Below are 20,986 nucleotides of genomic sequence, written 5' to 3'. Positions count from 1 at the left end.
TCAAAGAACATACACTCCACACAGGGAAAGCACCCTTTAATTCACACTGTGATCGTTACCGCCTACCTATCCACACCACTCTGTATTTTAAATTTTAGTACCTTAAACTACTTCATGTGACAGAATATTGCATTTAACCTGCAAGATAAAAAAAAATGCTAAACAGCTGACATAATGAACCATGCTGCACTGTGAATGTTAATTTACAAATACAGAATTATACAAATCAGTTAAAATGTATATAATAAACTTTTTTAACTACACAATTTGGAGCCAGAATTATGTTCAATGTGCCTATTTACACCAATGCAAAAGTAACATAAAGAGTGATAAAAACCCAAACAAAGGAATACAAATCAGGTTATTGCCTATGAGATTGTGTCAGTTCCAAATGAGGAAGTGGGGATGGGTACAAAGATGCACAGTGTGTACTTCAAACTGAAAGGTGACATTAAGCCAGATATTATAATGGAGACTATTGTTTTACTTTGCATTAGGTTCCTAGAAGCTCTTTTGAACCACTAACTTAGAAAAAAATAATAAAAGTCAAAGATCTCATTAATAAACCTGCCCCTAAGTGTAAGTTTGAGGCAGAAAGTGCACGTACAATCACAAGAAAAAACAAGAGTGAACCACTGCTTTACCCATTGTAACCGGAAAGTGTCATAAATCCTACATTAGTTTCTGTCCTGATCACCCATATTTAATTCCCTCCAATTTACCAAAGTGGAAGAATTATTCTCAGTTTCTACTAGGATGTAACATCACATCACCTTCAAGCTAGATAATGATGTCCTTCCTATATATGTCACTCAAGTGTTATTCACTGTGGGGATATCTAGGTAGGTGGGTAGGTAGGCAGGCAGACATCTAGGGTGGTCATCTCTAACTCACAGGCAGTATCAGACTCATGATAATGTCACTTCCTCTTTCTAGGGTTCCAACACCATCCTAGAACCTCTATTTGAGTTTCTCTTCCAAAGCAAACTCCTAACCTCTAGGCAGGAAAACGCTGGGTCATTTCAAGGAGTTCACAAATCCTCGTGTGCTCCAAGCTCTGTCTATAGCCGTGGCTCCAATATGGGAGGCACAAGCCACTGAGTGGCTACCGGGCACTGGAAATACAGGCAGTGCAGCTGAGAAACTGAATTTTTTATTTAATGTAATAAACTCAAAATGAAATAGCCACGTGAGGCTAGTGGCTACAATACTGAAAGCAAGACATAAAACATTTCCATCATCGCAGAAAGCACTACTCTCTATGTACACTGGGGACTATAACTGGATATACACATTCCAGAAAAATCTCATGGTGTGTAAAATCTTATACTACTTATACTATAAGGCAGAACACTCAAACTCTATACAACATTATAACCAGAGCCCTAAAAAAGTAAAAACCCTAACTTTAAAAACTAGCACCATTTTAGAAAAGACATTAAGTTCTTAATAAAGAAATGTTACAATAATTATACAACTGTATTTTTGAAGTAAAGGTGAAGTTAGCTTGAACGGAGGCTGTAAGAAAGGCATGTAAGTTCTGAAAACACACAAAGACTGGAAAGGACTGTGACCCAATCTCTAGGTGAAGGGGTCTCAGGCTCACGACTGTGTCCCTCCATTCCTCCACCCTGCCGGCGTGTGTCAGTGTGTCACTGTGTTTTGGGTTCAGCTCCAAGAAAAATCACTTACAAACCAAAGAGACGACCACATTAACTGCGTATCATTCCCCTCTTTATCAATTCTACATTAATTCTTGTGATAGAAGCATGAGTAGGAGCACAGAAGACTACATTTGTCAAACAAGTTGTTTTCTTTTAGTGCCCTCACACAACTTTGGTATCACTAATCCCAGCGCCATTCCCATCTCAGTCTGTCAAAAAACCTACACCCGTTTTTCACGGCTTTTCTCATTTGACACCTTTATTTAGCTTTTCCCAATCATCTCCCCCACTAAGCCCCTCAAGATGTCAGGGACACAGGCCCCCCCCAAGATGCTTTTGTTCACACTTTACATTAAATTTAACATCTATTTATCACCACTGTTGCTGCTACTATTATTAGGGGTGGTTTAGGAGGGCTGATAGAAATTGAGAGGGGAAAGCTAAAATTCCCCAAGCCTTGGCAACACCTCTACTGACTGGATTTTAGTCCTGAAATCAACATTGCAATTCATGGGAAAAGTTTTAACCATTTCAATATTGTTTTGATTCCTACTTTGAAAGGTTGGTATAGAAAGAATTCTTAGTTCATGTACAAAGAACACAACAGATTGAGAGTTAAAGTCAGAAGAAACAACATTCTAGAGGTTTTATAAATACTTTTTGTCCTGATTTGGAGGCAAAGGTGACTTTTTAAAAATAGATGAAAGCGAACCAATCTTCCAATCTAATGGGAAATGTAAACTAAAATATAGCTTATCATCAATAAAAACTTCCTATCTGTACATGCATACTTTTGGGGACTCAAATTTATGTGCCCAGGCACGCACGGGTTCAACAACCCACCACGACAGATTTCGCCTAGCCCTGTGGTTTAGGAGAAGGATAATTATAGAGGAAAAAAAACAAAAATATTATATTAAAAGAGTCCCTATTAGTTTCCATGTAAAAATATTTTATTTCATTATCATCTCTTATACATGGCAAACATTATCACAAAGTACTTTCCTCTTTTGGGGGACTCTAAAAATACACTATAAAAGGGGTTAGCTATAGTTCATGAATCAGCTGCTCATCATCCATGTCCCACACCTGAAAGAGTCCAAGGACACATAAATGCAAATTCATTGCACTTGCCGCCTCCTTCAGTGACCCCATTTTAAATCTATCGTTGGACTACTGACACATCAGAATTTTAAATGCTGAAATGCTGACTCACCTCATTGGAGAGAATGAGGCTTGTGAATGTGAAAAAAGCCCTGATTTTCTAGATCATCTTCCCCCATTCGTTTTTGATAATGCTACCTTTTAAGCAGGATTTCATGCATGCAAAACAGCAAAGTCAAAGTTCCAATGGTATATACTATAATCAGTTATTATTTTTAAATGCCTTCTTATTAATGGCAAAACAACTTTTAAACCACACATGATACATACCCACAGCTAACTCGATTTGACAGTGAAAGATGCTATGCTGGTCTGTTACGGCAAATAAAAAATATACACCATGAGAGCATATCTTCAACACACACAATCAAAATTCTTTGGCTTCCTATTTTCCAGCAGTGTAAAAAGGGACACGAAGCGCTCCTAACAATGCTTTCAGTGGACTTTTCTGCAGTATGTTCTGTTGTCTACCATGAACATTTAAATGTATCTTCTTTTACTGTCCAGTTATAAGGGTTTTCTGTACATAAAAATGTTTCCATTTTCACTTGAATTGGGTTTATATGAACTCCATCTAAACAGTATTCATGAACTATTCTCAACACATACAAAAATGATACCTCAATCATCTTCAAAATGCTGAAGTTTCAATTTTCTTTAATTCTGCTGTCAGGCCAAGCAATGCATTCATCTCCGTGTGGCTGCCTGCCTGCCTTTTAGGCATCATTAATGTTTTAGATTTTCATAAATTCTGCGATGGCCAAACAGACTAGGAACTTGGACTCTGTAAAGTTCCTGCAGGAATTCTGCAGCTACTACCTTTTTTTCCCCTTCATCTCCAAAATGAACTTTAAAAATAAGAATAAAAGCTGGGAACAAAAATATTTTGGAACATGCTGGAATATGCAGATTCTACTATATTAAGAAAGAAGCAGACACTGCTTACTCAGGATCATCTCACCCCTAAAGGTGAGAAAGAAGTAAAATAGAACTTTTACAAATAGAAACAAAAGTTAAAACACTTAAAAAAAAATAATGGCCACTTTTATCTAAGAAATTAAAACTTCAGATTTAAAGTAGAAAATGTTTTAAAAATGTTGTGATTCTGAATACGCCTTCTGCACCAATGAAGGCCTTATTCCTCAAGATTCCAAAGGTGATTCTTTCAAGCTCATCCTTAACTAAGAATATTCCAAACTGTATGAAAAGTTACAATTTTTTCAACTCTGTAAATGTAAGTTTAGTAAAATGCAACTATAGATAACACAGCAGGTCAACGTCTCAGTCAGTTATTTTACTAACTTAGCCATGTCTTCCTATCCATGAAATTCATTTGTTCTTGGTGATAGTGTCGATGAAATGATTTTTTAAAATTTACTTGTTTTTCATTTGGTTACTGAATCCTACTTGTACTCCAGTTTGTTCCATAAGGGGTCTGGGAAAGATTACAGTATCTTGCTCTTCTGATAAACTGAGGATGTTGAGTGCTGTCAGACAATGATTCCACTTGGATTCCACCTTCTAGGCAAGTCAGGGCTAACATTTACATTCAACTATTACAGCTTTCCTTGGTTAAAAATAATTAATAAAACTGTCTTCTTCTCTTCTCCTTTCCTGTCTAGCTTTCATCTTTGTTCTTATGGTATCCTTAAGCTCACTGGCTCTGTGGTTTTATCGTAAGTCAGAAATGAGGACTCCTAACACAGTAGTCCCCTTTCCTGGGGCTATACCACAGCTCTGACAGCTACAGAACCACTTCTCACTTCCAGTACAGCAGCCTGGCAGGAGATGCCCAGTGCTTAACCAGGTGGCTGGCAGGGGCTGAGGCATGTACAAAGGGACCCATCCCTTCACTCCATCTCCGTTCCATGGCTCTTCCTCTATCTGTCCTAAAGTCACGTGCTTCAAAACTGACTTTACTCTTTGCCTGTTACAAGTATCTTAGTCTTAAAGTCATGTGAGTATTGTCTCCCAACTACCATACACGCAGTCTACTTACAGCCCTTAGAGAATTCTAGGACTCAGCCAACTCAATAAATGGTCATTTTCTCCTAATCTAATTCTTAGTTCAACCCAGGATTTACTATCATCGCTTCAGAACAGGGCACCATACAGGCCTGATGGGGTAGGTTGCAGCCAAGAGAAGATGACACACATGTAGAAGTGTGGAATCTGACGCACAGAGAAGATATTCAAATGACAGTGTTCCCGCCAAATTAAAACCCCAATTTGCCTAACTCCCGACATTTATACTGTTGAATATCATGACAGCATCTGAATACAACTCTTCAGATCATTAAAATATTTTCAAAAAGAAAATAACATTTGGCATATTTCTTAGGTATGTATGTTAAAATACCAAGATATATATCAAACTATTAATTAATAAATGCTCTTTTGTATACCACGTCCTTTTTAGGCCTGGAGGTTACAGAGTTGTAAACCCACTTGGCACCTGCTCTGAATTCCAATTGCTACTCTGTAATGGTTGTGTTGTATGACTTTGCACTGAGCCCCAGAGGAACTGCGCTGAAAAATTAGCTGCTCGGTATAACAAATTGCCAGGCGCCGGACTCTAGCAGGTAATGGCATTTCAAAGTCCGCGTGCAGCGTGGGAGGAAATCTCTCAGGCCTCACATCTCCAACTCTGTGTTCTAAGCACGATGCTAAAAACTCAAGTTTCCATTTTTTAAAATTAGATACATGACCTTTTGTTTGGCAAAATGCTTCTTAAAGTAAACCAAAACAACAGTAACACTTTTTATTCTCTAGCTAAGAGTTATTTACTGCCTTCACAAAATAACAAATTCTTCCAGTGGGCTACAAAGTTTGCTTGGAAAAATTTTGATAGACTTTTCTCTTAAAAGAGCCCAGGTATTAACAGAAGCTGGATAATTACTGCCTGCATTGGATACCTGTTATGAGCAAACACTACCTTAGTAGTATGTTTTCTTGAGTGATGGCAATAGACCTTTCTAGCTTTACCATCTACTACCACCAAAATCTCCCCCACCAACTTCCTGCAACCCCAGCTGAAGAAAGAGATTCATTCTGTTGATTCACAGTAAGGGTCTCAATTAAAACAAAATAGTTAATGGGGAGAGAGGGTGTCTCTTTTCAGAGTGTATTTTGGAGTAAAAGGTTAGGACATCGAGTTATTAATGAGGTGGGGGCGGGCTGTTTCATAGAACTGAAAAACCACCATGAGAAAATGAGTTTCTAGCCAACATAACAAAAAACTGATGACTAAACAATTTTGCCCAGACTGTTCCTGACCACATAATCAAATAATGCCCTCTAACCAACGTAACACACAGGAAAAGTCTGGTCACAAAACAGATGCTGGGCTCTGGCATGCTAATTTTTGGATTTTGAAAAGATTTCGCAAGATTGCAAATCTTCCTGTCTCATCTCAAAACTTCAGACTTCTCCAAACAGAGACAGTATTTTTTTGGAAAGTAATTTTGGCCAAATCAGTATAAAGTCATTCATCTAAGGATGGAAACTTAAATTCCAATTTAAGTGTATGCTTTCACTGGTTCATAAAGACAGCGTGGTTTTCCTGATAAAGCTCAGCTTAAGTCATTTGTTCCAGTATCAATTACTGGTCGGTATCTAAGTAGTTTTTTTCCTAAATCAAAGCTGCTCCTAGGCTTCCTTGTGCTCATGCTCTCATCCCTGCATCACTGCTTTGGAGTCAGTCTCCAAAAGCCTGAGCGTAGCCCCAGCTACCATTTCCTCCGGGCAAGCCGTGCATCCTCTCTGACTTCATCTACCTGATTCATAGTGTTCTTCTGAGGATAAAATGAGATCATGGACAAGGTGTTAAAAATGTAAAGTGCATTAAGAAGATACTGCTATGATTACTTAAATATTCTACATAAAAACCAGAAATAGCAAAATTAACAAGGAAACTATTAAATAATTATTCCAGGTTTTAATTCATGAAAAAGTACCCTTTATGGATATTTTCATTTTTTAATATTCTGAATGCACTGGAATATAATACTTCTGAAAAATATGCTCTGTAAAAATCTTCATTTAAAATCACATTTGAGAATCATGATACAGCACGACAGAACTGTTTACCTAAAGCAGCACTGAAAAGACAGCGTTTCTCTTTTAAAAAAAAAAATCTGTTTTTATGTATTTCCAAAATTTGTTTTTCTTATCGGTTAATAAGATAAGGTCACATTAAGTCCATTGCCCTCACCTCTCATTGTAATATCCGCTTTGGCAACTGTTTCTTAGATATGGTATTCTATGATTTCCAAAGTTATTTCCCCCTCGCATAAGTGATCTTATACTTTTTATATTAAGCTTTGTCTCTTTTCTGCTGAAAGCAGTTCCCCCAGGTAGTCAAGTCTGTTCCACGCCAGCTTACTTTCAAATTAAGTCACCTTCTGGCACAATACAATTATGGAGTCCTTTAATAATTATAAGTGCTTGCAGAGTAAATTCAAATGCATCCTTTTCCCTCCTTCTCTCGTGATACATACCTGCAAAACTGTCTCCAAAACCTTATTATGAAATCTAAAATTCAAAAATGGTCTCTTCTATATTCATATGTTCCTCTTTATTGATTCTATTCTAACACTCTCTCTTCTACAAATTTGGCAATGCTATCTAACCTATTCTCACCCTGTGATTACTGTGACTCCTTTGAGAAACCTCATTTTCATAGTCTAAAACTCACATCTTCAACTGTTGCTTGACGAATTTGGTTGTCCCGGTATATCTACTTAATGAAAACAACTAAGCTCGGAACACTATTTTAAAAGTGACTTCAAAACTATAGTACACAATGTGGACAATTTTTCACATAAGCTAGGTGTGAAAACATAAAAATGAGAATATTTCAAAAAATAAATCTTCACCAGACAAAACACATACGTTTGCAAAAAGCCAGTAAGACATCATTACATTTATACAACACCTTGAACACTACAAAACTGATAACATCAAAAATAGTCCATAGGCTTACAACACTGCCAAAATGGCAGCAGACTGCCATGTGTCTACTGAATTGGAAATTCAATCACTGCAATTCAAGGCCCACCTCTTAAAGCTATTTTCATGCATGTAGAACTGTTATCAAACAAAGCAAGGAAAAAATCTGATATACATTTTTTAAAGATGACTATGAAACTTTGGACTATCGATACAACTCTCCTAAATCAAACTTTCAAAAGGCAACCATCTTCCAATGGTAGTCAGAGAGCAATAAACTAAAATGAAAACCTGAAAGCAACTATCTTAAGCTCTTCTAAAAATTAAACACACAAGCAACATTGTAAGACTCAAAATGAACTTGTTTCATTCAACCCTATGTATAGGTTTGGAAGTTTGTTTCAGATATGAATGGTTTTAATACAAAGAAAATCAACAGACAGAACCAGCATAGCTTTGAATAGGTAGGAAAAGTCAGCTTGAGTTGGGGCTAGGGTCGCTGGATTGGGGTTGTGGGGTAGTGTGATGGAGGGGGTGTCACAAGGAAACTTTCTGATCCAGGGAAGCAGCTGAGTTGACTTCAAATGGCAGTGTCTTTCCCTGGGAGATTTGTAGGTTAGTAGCAAATAGGAAACACCTTCCGCAAACAGAATGTCATTTTATGATTGGGGCTCCTCTCAAGGGCACCGACCTCCCACCTGCGTCCCCAGCAAGTCCCCACACCCTGTGCTCAGAGGATTCCGAATGGCTCAGCTTCTGTTCCCATCTCTCCACCTACTGCAGGACTGATCATACACACCATACAGAATGATAATAAAGGTAACACTTATGTAGTGTTGCTAAGTGCCAGGCACAATTACACGCATACTATCAGGTAGAAACTATTATTATATCTATTTTACAGCTGCAGAAACTCAAGTACAAAGAGATTATTAATGTACCCCAGGTCATACAGATGGTAGTAAGTGGTATGAACAAATATGTATAACTGCGCTGTCTCCAAAATTTAGTAATTTATTCTCTGTTAAAGATTTCTGTTTAATTCTGCTCCAAAATTCATTCCCTTTACTTAATGGTAGCTTTCTTTTCAGATTCACTTACAGCAAAATTTTATTACATATATTAAACTTATCACTGGGTACAGAGCAGCTGGCTCTAATGAAGTCTACCCTGATTACCGTAAAGAACGTAGTATATGCAGTAGAGGCATTTTTTCATAGAAGAAGCCAAGACATTTCCCGAGTTATAGAATTTGTGAATTTCAGTTGTAGCTTATGTCTGAAACAGGTATAGTCATACGTGACTTAAAAATCGTATTGAGGTATCCACTAACAGAACAAAAGCCTGTTACTGTGGTAAATAAATATACCAGTTCTATTACAGAACACAGAAATCATTGAGCAGACAATATTTTTTTCATTAAACACTGAATCATTGAGATCTGCCAGCAGCATGAAATAAATTAATGTTTAATATTTAATACTATGTGACGGCAACACTAAGCCAGACGTGTATTTTAAGTTTTATATTATTTGACATTTCAATTTCAACTCAAAAGTACTTCTATGAAAGGGTTGAAAATGGGTGCCTGAAAGTAGTAGTTTAAATTTGAGAAATTTTTCTGGCTTTGTAATGCTACCTTTTAGTCACAGCGTTTTCTACTTTAATGATGATCCAAATCCAATTTCAGGAAATGAGGTTATTTCCTTGTAGTAAAGATATAATCATTACTTATTATATTTATTTATTGAATTTCTTCAAAGACAAATACATAAAGATCATCAATGTGACTCATGGAATTTAAATAATTATACATGAAATAATTGGTTTAGAGATCAAAATGTTTAAAATAGTTAACTCTGAAGACAGAGAAAGCTCTAAACACATTATTAAAATAGCAATTTGCCTTGATAAGTGAAAACATGGCTGAAAGTCCCATGTTGCCCTGTGTCAGAGCAAAGAGCTGAATTGTCTACATTTCATTGTTTATCTTCTGTCGCTAATAGTCTTTATCATCCATTTAAAAAAAGTTAAAGTTAGGCATGGTGGCATGCACCTGTAGTCCCAGCTACTTGGGAGGCAGAGGCAAGAGGATCACTTGACCCCAGGAGTTCAAATCCAGCCTGGGCAACACAGCAAGACTCCGTCTCTTAAAATATATATATGTATATATATTAAACATACCTGCCTAAATTTCTGGCAACTTTTTGCTGTAGTTTGAAATTAAAAAGCTTCTATTTGGATTGTACTTTTCAGTTTCTATTATTCCACTTTATGAAGGAATTAAAAATCCTGTGTTTTAAACTTAAACTAGTATTAAACTGACCCCTGCTGGCCTCATCTTTTGTTTCTGCATTCATCAGCTGCTACAACACCTAACTGCATTATACAGTTGAACCACATTTGATCAGACTGCCACATGAAAAACAAGACATAGAAAAAGATGGCTAGTCCCACTAAATACAAATGCAAGGATGCCTTCTTCAGAGCCTCACCTCTTTTACTTGCAAAGACCTAGCAATTAAAATCACACTAATATTCCATAGAAGTGTTTCCCACAGCCTATTGATTTATTATAAAAATGCATTCTTTTAACATTTATAGATTTCTTACAGACCACAAGGAAATAGATTCTTACAATTACAGTTCCTGCCCTCCAGGTACTGACAGGTACTGACAAGTCACTGGAAAGATTATTTGAGAATTAAATTCTAGCGTATGATTGCACACCACGAAGGTAGGGAAGCAGGGCCACCACACCGTCAGCGGCACAGCCTGCCTCACTGGCCTTGGGTGGCTTGAGATTTGTTACCGAACTGACCCGGGAAAATTTGTTGTCTCCCTTCTTCGTGAATTCACTGTACTTTATGAATTATAATGGCTGCCATTTATCGGCAACCTACAATGTGCCGGAGACTGTGGTCAGGTGCTTTCCTTATCCTGTCTCATTTGCCTTAGTAACTCTGTCTTTATAAATCATAATGGCTGCCATTTATTGACAACCTACTATGTGCTAGAGACTGTGGTTAGGTACTTTCCATATACCATCACATTTACCCCACGCAGTAACTCCGTGAGATAGGTATTTTTATGCTTATGGCTTATTTCATGGATGAGAAAAGCTCTGTTATGCTACATTACAGTGTTTTTCTTTTAAACATGTTTCTCCTCTATGAGAGAGTGAGCACCTTAAGCACCAGAGATTCTATCGTCATCTTTGTATCCCCAGAACCTAGCATATCCCCAGTAAACGCACACAGGCTCTCAAAAATGTCTGCAGTATATACAAATGGACATATTAACAAATGAATGTGGCTAGTAAATACATAACTATGTGCATAACCTGTGCTTAAGCATTGAGAAAGTAGTGGAGGATAAGAGAAAGAAAATATTTTTATTCCTGAACACAGACACCCATACATGACATGACCAGGACAAGAAAAGGAGAAACCCCAAGACATGAGTGAACAGAATGGTATTGGAAATACAGCTAATACTACTAAGTCAGTTAAAAAATCAAACAGAAAAAAAGACTCCAAAGAAATACACTGTATCATAGTACGCTGAGTGTTATATCAGAGTTTTTCTCATCCATGAAATAAGTGTGATGACACACAGGTGCCAGACTTTATTGGAACCAGAAACCTAAAAGAGGAAGAAAAAGAGGTACAATTTAGTTAAATTCCACTGTTTCTGTAACGTATCTACCAAATCAACTGGTCTAAAAAATAAATTCTGCAAGATGTGGACTATGTGAGTCCAGTTTTGAAGGTCCGGATACGTAGAGTATATTCATACAGATCACGGCACAGCAGGAAACACAGAAAATCATGAAAGCAGATACAATGTAGAGATCCAAAAATTCTACGTTCCCAAAGAGCTACATGTATTTTTCTTTTCCTTACCTGCCCTTATTATTCAACATCTTTTCTTGGCACTTTAGACAGATGAAGACAAATGAAATAGAGTAAATTTCTTCGTTTGGATACAAATGATCTCTGGTATCAATAATATTGTTATGTAAGCACTTTTAATATTGCATCTAGCAGGTGAGACTTCTGCTTCAACATATGTTACGGGAAAAAATGATAAAAATCTATTCATGACTAAAATAACTAAACAGTCAACAAAGAAATTGCCTAGAAAATATTATAAATCAACCTGGTTTGTCTGCAGTTGCTAACTATCTAAGGGAAGCCGAAGATCCTACCTCTCTCCCTAAACAGTAATGAATAAACCCAGATTCTCAGGATTGTTGACACTTTGTAGACCTACCCTATACCAAACCACTGCTGCAAACTCATTCCTCCTGAGTGACCGGAATTTAACCTTCTCTTCCTGCACCTTCCCTGGGACAGTAGAAGTTACAAAAGAAATAGGTAGCTCTAATGGCTCAACAATGGTTACCTTAAAAATCTAAAATTTACTGAGGAAGCATGAAAATAAAGCAGTGGTCAAGCTTCTGCAATCTGGTCTCAAGACTGCCTGGGTTCAAACTGCAGTTCTTGGGCAAGTCTCACCTTTCTAAATCAGATATAGTAGGATTATCTAGACCATAAAACCGGGCAATCACGTGCAAAGAGTTTAGCACATTACCCAGAAAGTAAGCCTTTGATAAGCACAAGTGATTACCATTACTACAGCCCCTATACTCCCTCCCTCCCGAAGTATTATCCTCAACTCTCAATCTGAACAAAGAAACAGGACCTCAGAACTCTTACTCTCTCCAAACTGGGCTATAAATGTGTTAAATGTGTCCATCTTGCCTTCCTTCCTCACTTACCCCTTCCTGCCAAAAAGTGGAGCCACCAAAACTTCCCTGGCTCATATATAAATGAAGCATTCATTCATATGTACTTGTGTATGTTTTATTAGGGTAACTAGAGGTCTCAAAGTAACCAGTATGGTTCCAATTTGAAACATGCTGCCCAGTTGTTCCCATAATGACATTTGTTTCTGTGAGACCCGAAAAATGTAACTGCCACACCTGTAACATCGAAAGCCCAAGGTAATTTCTGCTAGAACGTACAAGCACGCACAGAAATCTACCAGGATGCGCTTGCCGTATCTCTAGAATTTATATCTTCCATGCTTCAACGCTGTCCAGCCATCAACAAAACCGGCAGCACATTCCGGATTTCAGATCCCATGACAACTGTGACCTACACACAACCATTCATAGCAGTCCAGCTTCTAATAATTCATTTTAAAATAACAAAAGGAAGTGTTGACATCAGATTGGTATCAATCGTTTAAATTTAGCACACCAGTATTTAACTAAAATCGCAAATCAACCAGGAGAAAAATTAAACACAGTAAGGCACTCATGGAAAGAAGACTATGAATTTATTAGGAATGAAACCTTGCTAGAGACATGCAATCCATGTCACCTGCAGCCTTTAAGTACTTGCTCAGAGCCAGTATCAAGAGCATGGGTGAACATGCCGCAGAGCTGTCAGATGCTGCCTATCAGCTCCTTGAGCAGCGAGATTAACCCCTCCCAACAGGCAAGGGCGGCAGTACTTCGGCATCCAGCACCTGGTCATGTGCTGCAAGAGCAGAGCAAAGAGGCGGGCTCGGAAGTCTCTCAGCTTTCCAACCATCTGCAGCACTTAACCACCACCAGGCTCACGTGGCCATCAAGGTGAATTTTGCCTTTATCCTGAAACCTGAGCAGTTTCCATTCTCTGAGATTCTGCCTTTGAAGTCAAGGCTCCGCCCACCAAAAGCTTAATAAAGGATAATAATCAAACCTTGCTTTCTGGCACCTGCCAGCACTTTTTTTTTTAATTTGACAATCACAAGTCACCACACTGCTCCCATCAGTCTCTCTTAAAAGCACATATTTTCCATTGTCTTACAACAGTCCAAATGCATTTGAAATTCTCCATAAAAATTATTTCCCCAAGTTTTCACTCCATGCAAACTCCTGAGTATAACACAAAACTGACATAAATTCTGTACTCAAATTCTCAGAAAATTAGTGCCAATTTCTACCAACTCCTTCAATGTCGGGAAGAAAACCCATTTTAGAAATTTGTTTATCGTAATAAATGTGAATACATGGCTTTTATTCATCTCTGTATATGCACCTAGCATGGGGCCTGGCACACATCAGACCCTCAATATTTGTTAACTAAAGGGTAGGTCAGTTTCCTGTCAATGTTTGATAAGACTTTAGAATTCCAAATTCAAATGGGGACATTTTCTCCAGTGACCTTCATCATTATAAAAGTGTAGCTGTGTATCTCTGGAAAGTGTTTGACCCCAAGACACCATAAAATCACAGCTTTCTAAAAAAGCAACAGCCATTTTAGAACTTTATGAGTATCAGCTGATAAGAAAATGTTAATGAAAGTCCAAAGCTGTTTAGACCTTAGAAAATATTTTCACATATAAATGGTGTTTTGAATTATGATTAGGTCAGATGAGCTAAAGATTTCATTTTGTAGTTTCATTACAAGTTTTAGAAGCTTTTATAATAAAAGCCCATGAATCTAATCACTACTTAATAGTTCATTTTCTAAAAAATGTGTTTGGCATTCCATACTAAGTCAGGACTCCAGATGAACTTACCCCTGAGTCCGAACAGGGTGAAGTGAGACAGACTGCGTTTAAATTCCAGTTTCTTCACGTGCTAGGTGACATGGGGTAAGTCATACCAAACCTCTCTTTGTCTCCATTACCACATCTCTGAGATGAAGACAAAACACTCCATTATGGGAAGATCACTCTTGAAGTATATTAATTAGCTTTGTTTTTGTGTGTTTCCTTATACCTGACCCTGTGTCTATTTGGCCAGAGGGCATCCATTTGCCTGAGAGATATTCAGGTTTGTTAAAAACGGACAAACAGAAAGAAAGCTCAGTGTTCCATTTCAGCGCTCAGATATCAGTACCTTAAGTCAACAGCAAGACAAAATTCTTGAAAGCCAACCCTTGGCAGGAGAAAACGCACTCTCTAAATTCTTAAAACGTCAATTTTGAAAGTTAGGGCAAAGAAAGTCAGGAGAAGCTCACCACTGACGACCTGCTTCCACGGGCACAGCAGCAGGGTAGACCCCTCCCTGGGAAGCCTTTTGAACGTTCTAGCGCCCGGGGCCACGCCCAGACACTTCGATTGGTCCGCGTGGAGGCCCTCAGGTGTTGGTAACTTTCTGCAGTGCCATCCGGTGTTTCCAATGTGCAGCCTGGATTTAGAAAGACGACAACCTACCTAAGGGAAACTTTAACTACAAGAAAAGCAGCACCATTAATTGGCAAGTTTGTCCTCATCATGCGCATTTCTTACCTTACCCCCTCCCCAGCTGGGTGCAGGTGGAGGCTTGTGAGGAGAAGGAGCTCAGTTACAGAATATAGAGAAGCCGTTGTGAATTGAAATCATCCAAAACATGAAAAAATGAAAAGCTGGGGGAGATGCATGCCCTTTCAGTGTTACCCTGGCACAGCGTTTAACAGGCTTCTCCAAGGTGAATGTCCCTGCATTTGACTGTGTTATTTACTCTTTCGTTAGAGCACAGACACCGTGAAACTACACGTCAACTTGTTGATTTCTGCCCAATAGAAAGGATAACTGAAAGCTCTGGTTTTATTGCCTGCAGAACTTACCAGTTTTGTCTCCAATCTAGCAATTTTATTCTAACATATTTTTAATACCTATGAACACTCAGCTCCTTCAACACTCTCGAAACCAGTATTAACTCTTCCCGGTTGCTTCATTAACAAGTTAATAAATCTTTGTGCATTTCATTTCGTGTTTCTGTGAGAGTCAGGTTTCAACTCTTTGAAAAATTTACTTTGATACTGTATTTTCTTTGCAGAGCTAACAGTGTATGTAAATCTACGACCTACTGACAGTGACCTCACGTGGATATTTTATAAGATAATTCAAAGTAAAGTGCTTAGCATATAGTAAATGCTCAGTAAATGTGTTAGTGTTCACAGTTGCTATTGGCTAGAGGGGATCTTACCCGGCCTCTAACAGTAATCATGAAGTCACCAACAGAGGTCCAGAGCTGCAATCTAGGGCAACTCCAGGTCAGTATTTACACGGAAGGCTTTCTCAGTAGGAACCATCTGCATGTATCGTAAATACAGGGAGCCACTCTGCTGAAAATAATTCCCAAACTATCAACACAGATGGTGAGAATCACTTGTAAATTTATCACCGTAAGTGTGTGGGCCTATGGAGGAAAAACAATAATAACTTAGCAAAATCAAGTACACAGATCTAAAAGAAGCCATCCCCTTGGTGACCAAAAGTGTGCTCCTCCATACTTTAAAAGAATATTCAGATGGTATTTTAAAAGTATGGCCACAGGAGAAAAGGCAGCACAGCAAAATAACCGTATTGGCCTGTGAACAGAGAGGAAACTCACCAAGGGAGGACCTGAAAATTCTCCAGCAAAAGCCCGAGAAAAGGGAGCCACACCACCTACATTCCACAGCTTATCTTCTGTCACTAATAGTCTTTATGACTCACTGCAAAATTGTTAAAGATATTTACCTAAATTTTTGGCAATTTTCTGCTGTAGCTTGAAATTAAGAAGCTTAAATTTGGACTGTATATTTCAGTATCTATTCTCATTCTACTAGCCAAGGGAGGGCTTGAAAATTCTCCAGCAACAGCTACTAGGGAAGAGAGATATATGGTTAATTTCTTAAATTACAAATTCCTTAGGTGGGATTTCTCTGCAGGAAGTTTCTTCATAGATGAAGTGCACCTGTAAAAACAGTAACTTGTCCAACCTTAAAACTAAACCTCTAAGAAACTTCAAGCCTTGGCTTCAATTTAGAGAGTGAGAGTTTCAGACACATCAACACACTGTCAGCGCCGTAGCCATTTGGCAATCCTTCCTGCCACTCCCTGCTTTTCTTTCACGTGTCTGGCGTTTAGGTTTCCTAATATCAATAAGCAATATCACAACTAGCAAGACAGAAGAAATAACCGCACCTAAGCCTCATATAATGAAGTGAAAAAAACCTATATTCTTTTTCCCCCCTTACCCTGTCTCTTGTCCCCTGCCCAGCTGGGGGTCTCGCTTTATTCTGCAGTAAACACACATATTTAGACACACACAATCTTCATAATGTAGGCCGAGGCAGGAGGATTGCTCAAGGTCAGGAGTTCGAGACCAGCCTGAGCAAGAGCGAGACCCCATCTCTACTAAAAAATAGAAAGAAATTATCTGGACAACTAAAAATATATAGAAAAAAAAATTAGCCGGGCATGGTGGTGTATACCTGTAGTCCCAGCTACTCGGGAGGCTGAGGCAGGAGAATCGCTTGAGCCCAGGAGTTTGAGGTTGCTGTGAGCTAGGGTGACGCCACGGCACTCTAGCCTGGGTGACAGAGCAAGACCCTGTCTCAAAACAAACAAACAAACAATCTTCATAATGTATCACACTGACACCTTCATCATCAACTACCCTATACCAGTCACAAAGCATTTGAAAGAAAAATAATAATTAATAAGCAAGCTCCTGGGGTTATACATTTCTTTTAAAACAGGCCACGTTTCACAATATAAAATAATATATTAATACTTTCCCCTTTTTTAAAAAACAAGACTATTTGTTATCTTGTGATGGTACCATTAAAAACAAGCTTTTTCATTTCAAGTGCAACAGAAAATATGTAGGTTAAGAAAGTGATTTTAATAAAAGAAAAGAAAAATTTGAGAATATTGGCTTTGCGTATACTACAGAATACTACATGGTCAAGATGAGCATCAGTTACAAATTATGTATACAGCTTGCTAACAAATTAGGGAAATGTTCCCCTTTGGTTTCTTTCCTGACTACTTGTAAAATAATATTCACACACAAATTTGCAATTCAGATTTGATGTCTTACGAGTACATTTTGCAGCTCATGCTCTGAGAAGGGAGAGAGTAAGCTAAGAGTTGCACGGAAAGTATAATTCGCTGTTGGCTTCTAGCCAGAAACATGAGCCCAAATGTTCAGAGACCATGAGGCATCTAAGCAAACCCAGGGCATCTGGACTTCTTAATATTAGTTGTTGCTGTTTACTTATATGTGAACCTCCAAATAAATAAAGGGTCAAGCAGAGCAATTTCTTAATCTAGAGATTCATGCATTTTAAAATGTATTTATTTTATTTACGGAGGACAGAAAAGGAAGTGATTGGAAGGGCCTTTGAGAACATTTGCAACAGCAATGACAAGAAATCCCAGCGATTTAAGCTGCACTAATAACCATATGTTTGGACCTATGTTCAGCTATAATTTACACATTAAGTATAAGCTTTTATTTTCATACTTAAGGAAACATGCCAAGTATTCAGTATTTATAACCATAGTTAACTTGCAGAATGAGGAAGCTAATTACAACAGAAAGAAGAAAATACTGGTCTTGAGGAAAAAAGGAATTCGATTATCACACAGGTAGATAGTGAAGGAGTCATTCCTACCTTCCACAACCAACCCTGTACGTCTGTATTTTAAATTTACTATAACTGTCACATATTAAAGCAGATATGATCACTACATGGGTACATATATTGCTAATAAAAATCCACTCCAACATACCAGTCACTCCAGCACAGCACAATATAAATTTTGTAGGGGTGTGCTGCAGTAAACCACGTGTCGCAGTAAAAGGCATGACATATTACAAGCTTGCCTTAAATAGACACGATCAGGTACTGTCAACCTATTGCTTGACAGCATTCAGGAGCAACAGAGTCTGCTGAAATCATCTGTTTCTTGACAACAGAAAGCAACACAAAGAGCTGGGCAAAGGACAAGAGGCAGTGAGTACCGGGGATGTTAAAAAACCGTAAGGAAGGAAGTCAATAGATAACTACTTTCAAGAAAAAAATTTTAGTTGATGTTAAGTGTTAAGACTGAAAAGTAGGCCAGACATGGTGGCTTCATGCCTGTAATCCCAGAATTTTGGGAGGCAGGGCGGGAGGATCGCTTGAACCCAGAAGTTTGAGGTTACAGTGAGCTATGATCCAACTGCACTCTAGCCTGGGCAAGAGAATGAGACCCTGTCTCAACCAAAAAAAGAAAGATTAAAAACTGAAGCTGAGTTGAGAAAATATGCAGATGAAATCAAGGACAAGCACAAAGAACATTCCAAACCACCATACTTAGAGGGTAAATGCCTATCTCTCTTGCTGCCTTTGTACTATAAAACCACTATACTATAAAAAACAAGTAGACCATATAGGGTACTATTCCACAGATGGTGGTAATTATGAGGCCAATTGGCAGCTCCTCACCAAGAAGGTATTGTGAATCCCTAAACCACATCATACCAACCCCTAAAGAAAGTTAGGGGTCCTAAACCTCGTGGACAACCTCTTCATGGGGCCCTGGTGTTGGTAGGTATCTTCCAAACTGTGTTTGGTTGTGCAGTTTACACAACAAACCATTCACTTGTACTTCATCTACATGTATCACGTACTTTAACGGTTAAACTACACCCTGCAGCACCTGGAACTTTTAGAAGGCTGCTTTAATGCAAGTGTGGTCAATATACCCTTTTTAGTAAACTGATTTAATACTTTAAACCTTTATCAGAAGGTGAGTTAAAAAGCTCGAGGACTGTGATCTCTAAGTAGTATGCCGCACACATCAGTGTATGTACATGTGCTTCCACATTGGAGGACTCGGAGCAAAAGTGGCCCTCCCACTAGTGAGACTACTTAAGGCAACTTTGCAGCCTGCACAGTGGAACGACCCACAGCAGTCTCAGAGGAAGGGTGTCTAGCCCAGGACTCAAGGCTAATGCCTGTGCTCTCACCTTCTCAGCAATCTCATCTCGTCACCAATGACCCTTTCACCCGCTTATCTTTAAGAATGTATGGTCTACACAGGTACCTCCCTCTCCTCTTTCCTCTTCCCCCTACTGTCTGCTCCTCTGGCTGTATTTCTTACCTTTCTGAAGCCACTACCGAGTTGACCGCGTGAGAGGCCATGGGCACCCTATTCTGGGACTCTTTTCTTTCTACCACACCCCAGGAGGCAGTCTCCAAACACTAGCAATTCTACCTTTGTAACATTTTCTCTTTCCCTTCTTCCTCCCTTCTCACTGCCCACGGCTACCGAGTGCCCTGGTACAGGACGACGTCATTTCTTGGTTTGCTAACTGCAATAGTCTCCTGGACTCAGTTTTACTCTCCTCCAAACCACCCTCCAAACTGAGGCCAGAAAGAACTTTCCAGAGTGCAAATCCCACTTGCCAAATCCCACCACGTCTCTTGTCAAATTACAAATCCTTACATGGTTCTCTTTGAAGATAGGTCCAACTCCTTGGACTCTGCGTATCATTAGCCTCATTCCTCACCAACTGCCTGCCTCCTGGTTCTGCTCTGCCTAGGCTCAACTGCTTAGCACTTCCCACAAGCAAGCAGTATCTTTTATGTCTGTACCTCGGCATGGGCTTCCTCCTCTGCCTGACAACCCTTCTCCCAAATCTGCTGCTCCCTGTCACCTGGGTAAAAGGCCCTGTGCTTTCCACAGCCTTCCCAGACACGCCTAGCCTGGGTTCCATGTCCTTCTCTGGTACTCTAATACCAGACCATACCGTGAGTGTACATACTTGGGAAAATGAACCAAATACTAAGACTGTAACCAACCATAAGTGACTAGCATAATGGGCACTCAATAATTGGCACTCAAAGAATATAATATGAATAAAAAACAATTTGACTTGAAGTTTGCATCTGGTATAATTCCTATGGCACCTACCATGTTTATGTCAAATTGTATTTATTCAGAACTGCAGAATAATATAATTCTTATCTTGCTGCTTTTAAATCTTAATAAAGGGTCAAGGATGGAATAGTCTCTATGTCTTTCTTTTTTTTTTTTTTGAAGAGATGGAAGTCTCACTATGTTGCCCAGGGTGGCCTTGAACTCCCAGGCTCAAGTGATCCTCCTGCCTCAGCCTCTGAGCAGCTGGGACGACAGGCACGCACCACCTCACCTGCCCTTCTAGGTCTTAATAACAAAGTTATATTGATTATAAAGTCAGTGTTTAATAAAATATTATGTAGATACTTGAAGGAGTTCATATGCCTTTCAGAGGGCCTGCTGTCCACCGGGTCACCGTGTTCCTCATCTCTGCACACCAGGGTCCCCAGCCCATAGTACTCACTCAGTAAGGCCTGATGAATGAGTAATATAAAGAAAATTATAGAAACAACTAGAGCCTACCCTGGTACAGAACTAGCCTTAGC

At 38.8% G+C, this 20,986-nt stretch overlaps 1 protein-coding gene across 7 annotated transcripts in view; it reads right to left on the bottom strand.

Annotated features, from left to right (window-relative positions):
• SMYD3 (SET and MYND domain containing 3) overlaps positions 1-20,986 on the bottom strand; it is a 358,877-nt gene that overhangs the window by 254,852 nt on the left and 83,039 nt on the right. Inside the window, exons 1-2 of one of the 7 annotated variants that reach the window (XM_045537185.1) lie at positions 14,798-15,351; positions 14,355-14,471 (exon numbers count right to left, since the gene is read on the bottom strand). The exons of 5 other annotated variants lie outside the window; for them this stretch is intronic. The gene's annotated coding sequence lies outside the window, so the exon portion shown is untranslated. Of the gene's footprint in view, positions 1-14,354; positions 14,472-14,797; positions 15,352-20,986 lie in introns of those variants that run through there. One more of the 7 variants, XM_045537186.1, reaches the window with a different exon arrangement.

Source organism: Lemur catta, chromosome 25 (assembly GCF_020740605.2).
Source record: "Lemur catta isolate mLemCat1 chromosome 25, mLemCat1.pri, whole genome shotgun sequence".
NCBI classification, from domain to species: domain Eukaryota; kingdom Metazoa; phylum Chordata; class Mammalia; order Primates; family Lemuridae; genus Lemur; species Lemur catta.
The sequence above is the reverse complement of the archived record's forward strand: the minus strand, read 5'-3'. Positions and strand labels throughout refer to the sequence as shown.